The sequence below is a fragment of the Petaurus breviceps genome, unplaced genomic scaffold (genome assembly GCF_028583685.1).
Source record: "Petaurus breviceps papuanus isolate PSGF00001 unplaced genomic scaffold, PetGlider_PUasm1.0 185, whole genome shotgun sequence".
NCBI classification, from domain to species: Eukaryota; Metazoa; Chordata; class Mammalia; order Diprotodontia; family Petauridae; genus Petaurus; species Petaurus breviceps.
The window spans coordinates 41518877-41531641 of record NW_027185797.1 but is presented as its reverse complement, the minus strand read 5'-3'; the positions used below and the strand labels follow the sequence as shown (position 1 = coordinate 41531641).

The following is a 12765-nucleotide window of genomic DNA, read 5'->3' as shown; positions in this document are numbered from 1 at the left end:
GTGTACAAGGTTCTCCAGGTTCTGTTCACTTCACTATGCGTAAGTTCATATAAGTCTTTCCAGGGTTTTTTTGAAATCATCCGGCTTGCCAGTTCTAGAATAATAATATTCCATTAAAATTTCATTATTTGACAGGAGACTCAGGGAGTGAGATAGAGGATCCTTACCTGACGTCAGCTCCTAACTGGAGCTCGCCATTTCACAATCACTTTTCTCAGTTCCTCCCTTGGTCTTATCAACAACAGTGAACATCCCCAGGAAAGAGTTGGGGCAGCAATGCTGAGAGCAGGGGTTAAAGTTGAGCTTAGGACCGCACTTCAGGGACAAGGACTGGACACTGCCATTGTCGCAGCATTGACTGTCCTGGAGGTTGTAGGCCACCATACCACACAGAAGCCAGGGCTGGCACATGATCACCTGGGGCCCCCAGGGGGTCACTGCACAGAGGGTGAATGATACAGACTATTAGCTCCACAGGCTCAGGAAGAAAGGCTCCCAGAAGTGCCCCAATGCCTGCTGCCCCATCTTTCCCTCCCTCTCCCCCCATGGCTCTTTCCCTCTCCTCCACAACCTTCCTCCCAGCTTTGCCTTCCCCTCCTTACCTGGAGCACCTGAGGACAGGATAACCATGATGAAGATGGAGAAAATGACTGCGGAGGAGAAAGAGAAAGAGGTGAGGTGAGCCTGGGCCTTTGGGTGGTGCTGCTTTGGGCCCAGGATGGAGTTAGGATTGGGGCTGAACTTTGTATTTCTAGTCCTTCTTGGAGGGTTAGGGTCAGGGTTCCTTCAGGCTAGGTTTGAAGTCAGGAGGCAGAAGGTCTAGGCGGGCACCAGGGTTGGCTACATCAGGAGGCTGAGAGGAGGCAGCAGAACCCTAGGCTGGGGAAATGGAGCCAAGGGCTTGGGAGGCTGACTCTCCCCTAGGAAAGGCTTTGCCTGTCTCTGCACCTGAGTTACCCCAGCTGTAAAATGATGAAAGGAAGGAAGGTGGCCTTTAGGTCTTTTCATGACTAGCCAAATGGGAAGGGTCCAACCCCATCACTTTGCAGGAATGATGGAGCCCAGAGAAGAGACTTGCTGAGGAACACCCAGCTGGTATCTGGAAGGACCAGAGTTGAAGCCCAAGACTTCAACTCCAGGGCCTTCCTACTGTGCTCTCCTGCCTCCTGGGGTCTGGCAATCAGAAATGGTTGGGAGCCAGGACTGGCCTGGGCTAGAAGTGGGGGGACCTGCTTTATGCTGGATCCATGATTCTCTCAGGGCTGGGGGTAAATGGCAGCCCTGGCTTTTTGAGGTTGGGTTGGGTTTGGGCCAAGCAGATTTGAGGTTGGGGTCAGGTGAGGTTCAGAGATCGCCCAGTTCACAAATGCAGGTGCTTCTCTGTGAGCCCCAGATCTGGAATTTTGGACCCTAGGTTCATAGTCTAGCTCTTAGGACTTTTACAAAAACAAAAAAAAAAACTTTGGATAAATAGTTTAACTGCCCTGGTCCTCAATTTCATCTTTTGTCAAATGAGGAAGTTTGACACCCCCTCCCGCCCAGGGTTCTCCCAGCTCTGAATACATGAGCCTCTGAATGTGGGGGGTGGGATGGAGATGCTTGGTCCCTGGATTAAGCAGCTCTAAGGGGGCCCTTCCTCTTTGGCTTCTCAGAAGGATTCTGTGAGGAGCTGGGGGAAAGCTTTTGGGGAGACCTGAGTGAGATCAGAGTCCAAGTCAGTAGAACTGGTGGAGTGTTTTGGATCAGGACCAGAGATGGCTGAAGGGTTCAGGTCAGTGTTCAATGGTGAGAATCAGAGTGAGGGTTAGGCTATGGTCAGAATGGGGGGATGATAAGAGCTAGAGTGATGTTTGGGTGACTGACATAGGATCATGGCTAGAAGGCACTGTAAGGGCTTTTTAATCCAACCATCTGATTTTGCAAGTGAGGAGTGAGTCCCAGAGAGGTCACACAGATAGTAAGCAAGTGTAATGGTCAGGGTCCAGGTTTGGGTTGAATTGGGAAGGCAACAAGGTACTCTTTGGATGGGGTTGGAACCGAGATGAATGTTAGGGGCTGTAGGTCAGGTCTCAGGCTAGAGGGATCAGAAGATTGGGATGCCAGCTGGGAAGCAGCAAGAGCAGAATTAGCCCTGGGGTTGGGACCAAGGTGAGGGCAGAGGAGCTGATGGGTGCATAATGGGGCTGGGGCCCAGGGGTCCAGGAGGTGAATCCCCATGAACGCTCTTACCTGTGATGTAGTTTCTTGATGCCATGAGTACTGTTTGAGTAGAGTCTGGAGGACTTGGTACCAGCACCACAGCTGCCAACTGCTTGAGAGTTTGGTAGCAAAGATACTCTTATCCCTGGGATCCTGCACTTTTATCACTGTTGGAGGAAGGTGGAGTCCTTCTCTCACTAGAAGAGACTCATCAGGTCCTGTGGGAATAGACTATTGGAGGTGGGGAGAAGCTAGGAAAAAAGGAAAAGTAAAGAGGAGAAGAGGGGAAAGGAAGGGAGGAAAAATGAGAAGAAGAGGAGGGATGGGGAGGAGGAGGGGAAACCCATTCTCTGCCCATAGCAGACTTCCCTTACCCACCCACCCCCTTGAGCTGGCTAGTAGCCTCAAGAAAGGGAGAAGAGCCACGATCCTCTTCCTGCCCCTCAATGTCCCTTGAATTTCTTTCTTCCACTCTCTTCTTGACCAGCCTGTTCCTCCATGGCCCCTTAAGCCAAAATCATTCCAAATTCTGTGATTCCAGGCTGAACCCAGCTCAGGAGGGCAGGAAGACAAAAGGTTTGGGATTCAGGGAGGACAGCATCAGTCACCAAAAGGAGAACATGGGGTCCTGGATCAGAAGGGGAAACTGAGGATAGATGCTGGTTTGGGAAACAGTGCCTCCGGGCAATGGGTCCCAGCCCAGAAGTGGAATCAGAGCTAGCTGGCATGCCCCATGAGAGATGCCAATGGGATGAGGGAGCCGAGAAGACGGCCTGGAGAGGGAGAGGGGGTCCGCTTGGTTGTTAGCTTCGTGTTTGAACCACTTTCTTTCTTAGTGATTCATTTTAACTAGATGTAAAATTGGGAAGTTGGGGCTAAAAGTCTCTAATTCAATACCAAGTTAGCGTCTACTAGTGTCTACTATGTGCAAATGCTGTCTTAGTGACCAGGGATGCAAAGGTGACCATGAGCCCCAAGCCAGTCAGCAGGAAGGTTCTGTCCTGCTGGAGGAGAGGGGGATGCAGGGAGCATGTGTGCAGACCAGGCCATGTAAGGCCCAACATGGAGGGGCCAAGGGAAAGGAAGGCGTTCCCAAGACCTCCTGGGAAAACCCAAAGAGGGAATGATGAGGTACAGGCTCTGGGAACGCCCTGGAACTCTGCTTGAATCTTCCCATTTGATGGGGAATTTGTCTGAGGCCATAAACCTTTCATTATAGCTCGGCCCAAATCTCTGTCACTAGCCTAGCCCTCCTTTTCTGTCATGTCCAGTTAGCCTCCATTGACTTCCCACCCTTAGTCATTCATTGGCCTCATTGACTCCTCCTCTAGACCACCCCTGGCTTCCTTCCACAACCTTCTGTATATCAGACCCCATCTTGCCTCCATGAAGGAACTGAGAATCATCTAGCACAGACTTCTCTGTGTCCAATACAAGCATCACAGACACCAATCCTCCTTAAGAGTCTACCTACTATGGCGAACCTTTAATAAACTTTGCTTTACTTTGGCTGAGAGAAGGCTTGAGTCACATTCATGGCGTGTTGCACCCCTAACTCTACCTCAACAGGAAGACAGTGCTTTCCACCGGGGAGATCTCTGTCATGATATTAGGAGGCTCCCTGTTTTCCAGGGCCAAGGCTCAGCAAGCAAGTTGTGCCCTGAGCTTGGCATCACAAGGATCCTTCATGCTCAGCCTCTGGTAAAAATGACAGAATTATTTTGTTGCTTTGATCAGCATAAGGTCTTCTCTGAGCTTGGACCAGCACCAGACAAGTTCTGACAGTTGATTACCTGTGTTCTGGTCCTCAAGCTCTGCCTAGAATCAAATTTGACTCCTTGTTGCTGTCACCTGGCATTGTCAGCCTTGCAGCCCACTGCACCACCATTGGTGTGCCGAGATGTCCCCACTAGGGCCGGGTACACATGATCTCCCTCCTTGCTTGCAAGCCATTTCCCTTGCCTTGAAATGAAACTTCTGTTTTACTCCTGACTCTCCTGTCTATGGTCTGCTCTGTTTGGCTTCCTCCACCCGTAGGTTTGAGGACAGCACGAAATAGGTGATAACATCATAGAGAAGAAATGGTCTGGATGGAGCAAGAAGACAAGGAAGATGGCCCTCATGCCCAACCAGACCTGGGAAATGCCCTGGATGGGGTGGGGTGTCCCATGTGGCTGGAACTCAGAGGAAACAAGGGGCAGCAACTGGAAATAAGTCTGGGAACAGAGACTGATTTAGCATGAAATGGCCCCAGAAGGGCAGAATAAAGAATTTGTTTTTATCCTAGAGGCAATAGGGAACCTCTGAAGATTTTTGAGTAGGGAATGATTTGGTCTGAGGGCCCTCCCACCTGTGACATCCCCTGTTCTAAGGCCTTCCCAGCTCTGACATCTCTTGTTCTAAGGCCCCTCCCAGCTCTGACATTCCCTGTTCTAAGGCCCCTCCCAGCTCTAACATCCCCTGTTCTAAGGCCCTCCCAGCTCTGACATCCCCTGCCCCAAGGCCCCTCCCAGCTCTGACATCCCCTGCTCTAAGGCCCCTCCCAGCTCCCATATTTTGTGTTCTAAAGCCCCTTGCAGTGCTGACATTCTGCATATCTGGAGGCAGAATCCCCAGGTAACTATGATATTTATGTACAACTTAACTAATGTCTTGTTTAGTTGTTTCACAGTTCAGTCAGATTCTTCATGACCCCATTTGCGATTTTCTTGGCAAAGATACTGGAGAGGTTTGCCATTTCCCTCTCCACCTCATTTAACGGGACACTAAGGGAACAGACATAAGTGACTTGCCCAGGGTCACACAGCTAGGAAGTGTCTGAGGCTGGATTTGAACTCTGCTCTTTTTGACTCCAGGCCTGGCGCTCTGTACACTATCCTCTAACATAAACAAGAATGAGATTCACTGTTTTGAGCCTTCTGTTGTGCTAGCTGCCAAGTTTTCCTTAGACTTATTTCTTTTCTTTTTGAATAATTATTTTGGCTATTCCAGTCTTGGCAAACATCTATAAATAGGGACATTTCTATAGATAAAGAATTACAGAAAAATATTATGCTTAAAATCCAGCCACATTTCCTTTATATATGACTTGCATTTCTTTTCAATATTAGATAGTAAATTATATTTCATATATAATAAAATCATGTAAAATAAATAATAAAAGTAGGTAAATAATTAATAATAATAATAATAATAATAATAATAATAATAATAATAATAATAATAATAATAAATTCAACACGGTCATTTCAAAACTATCCCGCTTGTCTGTGTCACCTTTCTGTCCTCTACTGTTCTTTTTCTTTTCTTGCTACACTGACCTTCTTTTGTGGGGTGGGAGAGTCTGGGGGTGCATGTGTGAGGATTTCCCATCAATAGTATTCTCCCCTCTCCCTTCAAGGTTCTGTGAGAAACAATTCATTTGGACCCCTCCTCTATTCCAGTCAGTATTAATCAGTTTGATAAGATTCCATAAGGGCACTGGGTCTAAGTTTTGTTTATCGGCCCCAAGAGCTGCAGCCTGTGTTCACTTGCTGAATCATAGGAAGCTAAGTAGGGGCCCTCCACCCTTGTTTTGCCTTGTCATGGTGACCAAGGTCAGTGTGGCAGAGGTGATTCAATTACATGGAAAATCCTCCAACTTATTTTTGTACTCTTTCTTGTCCAGTCTGAGCATGTGACCATCTTATGACCACTTAGCCGGTGGAGATGCCCCATGCTTTGCCCAAACTGAGACCACCTTGCTGACATACCATTTCTAGCTGACGCATTGTGAAGTGAGATCTATCAACTGCTGGAATTCTGTACTTTGTGTAATCTCTTTAGAATGTCCAGGTATCAAGTATGGCATCAAGTCTTCTAAAAATAAGGCCCTGGAAGAAGTGGGCATCTTGGGTTGTGAGGAAGATCTAAGGTTCACTTCATTAGGGGACTATGGACTCAAGCCAATGGGCTCAGGGCTATGCCTCAGTCTCTTTTATTGTAGGTTGAAGAGTTTTAGTCCCCACAGTTCCTACCTCCCAATTTAAAAAGCCATAGCAAATAAGTATAGCCATCCACACATTGATAGTGTCATGATAGGTCTGCCTCAATCTGCCCCTGGAGACTCTCACCTCTTTGTCAGAAGGTAGATGACACTTCCTCCCTGGGCCTCTGGAATCTTGATGGGTCACTTCATTGTTCACAGTTGTGAAGTCTTTCAAAACTCTCTTTCTTGACCATGTTGTCATCCCTGGATTAATTTCTCCCTTGCTTCTGTTCGCTTCAGTTAAGTCCATATAAGTCTTCCCAACTTTCACTTACTTGGCATGGTAAATAAAATTGCTTGGGGAAAGTCTGGGCCTGAGGCATTGACAGTGGGAGATGCTACCACCTTGATCTGAGTCCACCAAAGCACAGGAGGCTCAGGACACTTTCTTGGTCAGCTGGAATAGTGAATGAGTCCTGTGCTGGGGTCAGGAGCCTGGAGTACTCACCCTAGTTCTGTGACCTTGGCAAAGTTATTCCTACATGTCCTCCCTTCCGAGCCTTAATTTGGTTGTTGTTTGGTGCTGTCTGACTCTCCATGACCCCATCTGGCATTTTCTTGGTAGAGATAATGGAGAGGTTTGCTATTTCCTTCTCCAGCTCATTTTACAGATGAGGAAACTGACACCTGGAGTGGGGGGGAGCCTTGAGGCAGGGTGATCAGCCAGAAGGTTATTGCAATTTGTTGTTTTTCTATCCCCAGCACTTAACACAGTGCATACAGTAGATGTTTAATAAATCCTTGTTAAATAATCTTTTTAGGGTATGACCTCATGTTCCAACTTAAAATGTGGCCCCCAGAATAAAGCACAATGCACTGGATGGGTCTGATGAAATCTGAGCACAGTTGCCTTATCACCTCCTTCTCTCTAGTCATCAGGCCCCTGTCCAAGGTCCCAGAATAAGGGGTCAGGGAAGAGAAGTGAACCCAGATGGCTCTTGATCCCAAGACAGCTGTTTCTTTCTAGTACAACAGAGCGATCAAACTCTGTCTGCCAAACTCCTGAACAAGATTGACATGGAATTGGTAAATGTTTAACAAAATAAATAAAAATACAATCCAACATAGATAATGCTACCGTGTTTCCCCGATAATAAGACACTGTCTTATTAAATTTTTTGGAAAGAAAAACACCAGAGGGCTTATTTTCAGGGGAGGGCTTATGTTGTCCTGCCTCAGCTCTCCTCCGTGGCACTGCTCTCAATGGCGCCAGCAAGCAAATCACTGGGGAAGAACAGGATGACGCGCTCACTGCTGCAGCTCTGATTGGATGCAGCTCGGAGCGCGGCGTGCGTTTCACCCGGGGGGGGGGGGACAGTGCATACAGAGGGTACCGTAATGTAGCGTGTAGCACAGGGGATCACCTTCACTACAGTAGCAATCTCAATAGGGCTTATTTTCGGGGGAGGGCTTATTTTCGGGATAGGTCTTATTATCGGGGAAACACGGTAATGTGTAGTTTTCTAAGAAGTCAGCATACTGCCTGTGGGTATTCATTTGTATTTGAGTTTGGCATCACAGTATTGTATTCTGTTGCTTCAGAAGTGGACAGAGGTGTTTGCTGAAGCCTTATACAAAGTAGGCATTTAATCATTCTTTGTTGGATTGAAATGAAAGCCTGGCAGTTCTTTGTGGGAGACAGAGCAGGGATGGGAACATGTGAGACTGAGGACAGAACCTCTGAGGCCTCCTTCACTTGGGGTGCAGAGGGAAAGTGAGGCAAGTGACACTCCAGCTTCAAGCCTGGGTAATGGGGAGGGTTGGGAGGCTGTTAGTAGAAACAGGGAAGATAGGAGGTGGAGAAGTGATCTTGAGGAGAGGATAAAGTCATTGACTGGGGATCCCTGGGACTGGAATAGTTGATGGCAGATCCAGGGCATGCCCACTGAAGCCCAGGGATCCCCCCGGGCAGAGTACCTTCTGTGTGCTCCTGCTATGATAATGCCTGCTAATGCCCATTCCCACTTCTACTGCTTGGAGTTTCAGTTTTCCTCACATCAGACTTGTGGGCTAGAGTCCCCATTCCTCAACACTTAGACTTTTCAAGTCAAAAGTATGAGTGCACTCTAAAAGGTCTTACCTCAGAATGGGAATTGCTGGGGAGTTTTCCCTTACACTGAGCAGAAATGTGCCTCCTCAACGTATACTCACTGATCTTAGTGGCTCCTCCCTCCCTCCCTTCTCTCCTTCTCTTTCCTTCCTTCCTTTCTTCTTTTCTTCCTTCTCCACACACACACAGTGTGTATATAAATATGTATGTTATATATATGCATACGTATCTACTCACACACACCTACAGGAAGGTGGGCATTCCCTTTACTAAAGACAGACTTGAGATCTCACCACTAGGTATTTCTTAGAATGTTTCCTAAGGCATTGAGAGGTGAAGGCATTTATTTAAGGTGACGCGGTCATTGAGAGCCAGAGGGAGGCCTTGACTCTGTGTTTTCTGGACTCTAAGGTCTAGCCCTTACTCTATGTGTGTGTGTGTGTGTGTGTGTGTATCTCTCTGTATGCATGTGTGTACCTGTGTGTGTAGGTGTGTGTATGCACGTGTGTACACACGTGCATGTTCTTTTCCCTTTTAGCCTCTAACGAGAAGGCTTTTAGGTGCTTGTTAGCCCATTATCATCTGGAGTGTTCTTCTTACCAACTACCTCCAGCTCAGCTTGCTGTGTGAACAGGGAGCTCCCAGGCCACCCAAGCTGGGGAGAGCCCCCCCAAGGTGAAGGGCAGGGCCGCCATCTCCTCTGGGCCAGTCGCTCCTCCTCTCTCATTTTCCTCCGTTGGGGAGAACATGATAAGCATTGATATAGCACCTACTAGGTGCTAAGCCCTTGACAGACAGGATCTCATCTGATCCTCACAACAACCCAGAGGTAGGTTCTGTTATTATCCCCATTTTACAGGTGAGGAAACTGTGGCAGATGGAGGTTAAGTGACTTGCCCAGGGTCATATAGCGAGTCAATGTCCAAGGCAGGATTTGGACTTAGGTTTTTCAGGCTCCAGGTCCAGCACTTTATCCACCTTTCACCCATATGCTTGCTCTCCCGTTCAGAAAAAAGATGCAAGTTCATTGTTCCACTGTTGGTTGGTTGCTGTCCTTCCTTCCAGAAGAGGACCGAAATGGCATCACTATGTTAGAATCAAGTGACACTGTGGTGGACGGTGGCTGACCAGGCCACAAGCTCAGAATGCTCTACCACAGGTCAGGCACAAGTGGTCCGTGTGAACATTTGGGCTGGATTCTCTGAATGTGCGCATCTCCGTTTCCTTTGAGCTGTTTCTATTCTGCCTCTACTTATAGGGCACAGCACGTTCTCTGACACGGGCACGCCATGCTAAGCAGTCCTGTGCCAGTGTCTCCCCTGTCACACAATCAACTCCAAAGTTAAGAGAGACCTTGAGAGTGTCCTTGTATCACTTCTTCTGACCACCATGTGAGTACTTGCCTTGCATGAGTTCTCCATAAAACAGCCTTTTTCACAAGCTTACATCTGGCGTCCATCAGAGTTTTGCTGTCTGCAGTAGAGTCTGAATGCTTGGCAGTTTAGTATGAGAAAGAACCAGGAGAGGATTCTGGGAAGATGGTGGAGCAGGTTAGAAAATTCCAAGTTCTCCAGATTTCCCCCACAAACAACACAAAACGGCACTTCAGGGTGAACACTGGGGCAGAACAGTGGTCTTCCTGGGACAATTGGAAAAAAAATCCCAGGACCAAGGTTCGGTTCCTGGGAAGAAAAAATGACCACTAGGCTAGTTTTCCTGAAACAACAGGCAGAGGGCCCTGGGGCTAGCTGAACTTGGCTCCAGACATAGGGACTTTCCCCTTTGGGACAGTGTGGGGACTTGGGCTTCAGAGTGGGAAAAGATTGAGGGAACCTCTGCTGACAAGGGAGTCAGACCCAGCTGTGCTACCAAGACTCCTCCCTGAGTTAGAAGGAACCAGCACACACCCAGTGAGTGCAGAAGTGGGGTGGAGACCCCTGGCTGTGGGCACTTACAGGAGGGAGGAGTTCTTGGTTTCTTTCCAGGCCAGAGGGGAGAACTGAAGAAGGATCGGAGGCAGAGGCACTATCCCCCATGTCCTAGGACTGGAAGTGATTACAATAACAAATTCCTACAAATAAAAAAGAAACAGGCAAAGAAGAAAGAACTTAACCATAGACAGTTACTATAGGAATAGAGAAGATCGGGGGCTTTGTCTTCAGAGGAGGACAGTAAAGCAAAAAAAAGCTTCTTTTAACCCAAAGAGTGACATCAAATGGTCACCTGCCCCAAAAGAATTCATAGAAGAAACTTTAAAAAGAATCAAATGAGAGAGATTGAGGAGAAATTTAAAAGACAAATAAGAACAATCCAAGAAAAGCGAGATTATGAAAAGAAAGTCAACCAACTAGAAAAGTAAATCCAGGGGTGGCTACGTGGCTCAGTGAATAGAACACCAGCCCTGGAGTCAGGAGGACCTGAGTTAAAATTTGGCCTCAGATACTTTAATACAAAACTAGCCATGTGACCTTGGGCAAGTCAGTTAACTCCAATTGCCCTGCCTCCCCCTCCAAAAAGCAAAAGCAAAGAAAAGTAGATAGAGAATCTTAAAGAATAAAATGACTCATTGAAAATCAGAATCGAGGAAGGGGAAGCCAATGAAGTTATAAGAGACCAAGAAATAACAAATCAAAATATAAAACATGAAAAATTGGAAGAGAAAGTGAAACATTTTTAAAGAAAAACAGCTCATGGGGCAGCCAGGTAGCACAGCAAGTAAGAGCACCGGCTCCAGTGTTGAGAAGACCTGGAGATCGAATCCTGGGCTCAGACACTTAGCACCCACCCAGAAACACCTGTCCGTGTAACCTTGAGCAAGTTACTTAACCCCAATTGCTTAGGGGCGGCCAGGTGGCTCAGTGAGTAAGAGTACTGGCTCCAGTGTTGGGACGACCTGGAGATCGAATCCTGGGCTCAGACACTCAGCACCACACCCAGAAATAACTGGCCGTGTAACCTTGAGCAAGTTACTTAACCCGATTGCTTAAAAATAAAAAATTTTAAAAAAGAAAAACAGCTCATCTGGAGAACAGATCAAGAAGAGAAAATATAAGAGTAATTGGACTACCCAGAAGCTACAATCAAAAAAATAATCTTGATAAAATAATACAAGAAATAATGTCCTGAATAATTGTCCTGAAATGTAAGAACAAAAGGGGTAAGTAGAAATAGAAAAAATGGGGCGGCCAGGTAGCGCAGCTAGTAAGAGCACCGGCTCCAGTGTTGGGATGACCTGGGGATCGAATCTGGGCTCAGATACTCAGCACCACACCCAGAAATAACTGGCCATGTAACCTTGAGCAAGTTACTTAACCCCAAATGCTTAAAAAAAAAAGAAATAGAAAAAATCCACTAATCACCACCTGAAAGAGATCCTACAAGGAAAAGCTACAGGAATACCATAGCTAGATTCTGAAAACCCCAAGTCAAGGAGAAAATGTTAGGAGTAACAAGGAAAAAACAATTAAATATGGCGGAGCTACAATTAGAATCACACAAGACCCAGCGATCGCTATGCTAAATGACGACAGGCCTTGGAACAACATATGTTGAAGAGCAAAAGAACTGGTTGTGGCCAAGAATATCAAAGCCAGCAAAGTTAAGCATAATCCTGAATGGAAAAAAATTAAAATTCAATGGATTATCAGACTTTTAAGATTTTGTTGCAAAAAGACCTGAAATCAATAGAAAATTTGACATATAAGATCCAAGAGAAATATAAGAGAAACATCAAAGACTGATTACAAGGGACACAATAAGCACAGACTGTCTACTTTTTATGGGAGGAAATGTAAATTGTATGTCTAAGATTGTTGTTAGTAACTGCATAGTTCAAAAGAAAGGTCAGGGTAGAGCTGAATACAATGTAATACTAAAAAGCAAACCGTCGGGGTGGCTAGTGAATTGCTGTGAATAGAGCACCGGCCCTGGAGTCAGGAGGACCTGAGTGCAAATCTGGCCTCAAACACTTAACACAAAACTAGCTGTGTGACCTTGGGCAAGTCACTTAACCCCAATTGCCTTACCATCCTCCCTCCAAAAAAAAAGCAAAAAAAAACTCCACAAAAACAAACAAAAAAGCAAACCATCAAGGAAAAGATAAGAAGAATAACTATCTTATACAAATGAGGTTCAAGAGGAAGAACTGATACAGAGGAATTAAATGGGGGAAAAGGGTTGGTAGTTTTGGAACCCTGGTCTCATTGGGAATGAGTTTAAGAGGGAACTATATAGATATAGACATATAAACATGTGTATTTATGTATCTATACCTCTATATACATAGATGGGAATAAAAGTCTTCTAAATTCAGAAAGAAATAAAAGGCTTAGGGGATAGGGAGGGGGAGAAGGTAAAGGAGGGATCTTTGGCGGAGAGGTAAGTTAAGTAATAGGAGGGCAAGGTAGTGGGTAGAAGTAAAGTAGAGGAGTCGGGAGGGATCAAAAATAGGAGATATACACAAGTATAAAATAAAGATTGGGAGTAGAAA

At 46.4% G+C, this 12765-nt stretch overlaps 1 long non-coding RNA gene across 1 annotated transcript; it reads right to left on the bottom strand.

The window, feature by feature from the left end:
* Positions 1-312: 312 nt before the first annotated feature.
* Positions 313-2350, bottom strand: LOC138161975 (uncharacterized). Its single transcript, XR_011168506.1, has 3 exons — positions 2230-2350; positions 603-650; positions 313-437 (listed from the first exon to the last, which is right to left on the bottom strand). It is a non-coding gene; the product is annotated as an uncharacterized lncRNA (long non-coding RNA).
* Between the last annotated feature and the right edge of the window lie 10415 nt (positions 2351-12765).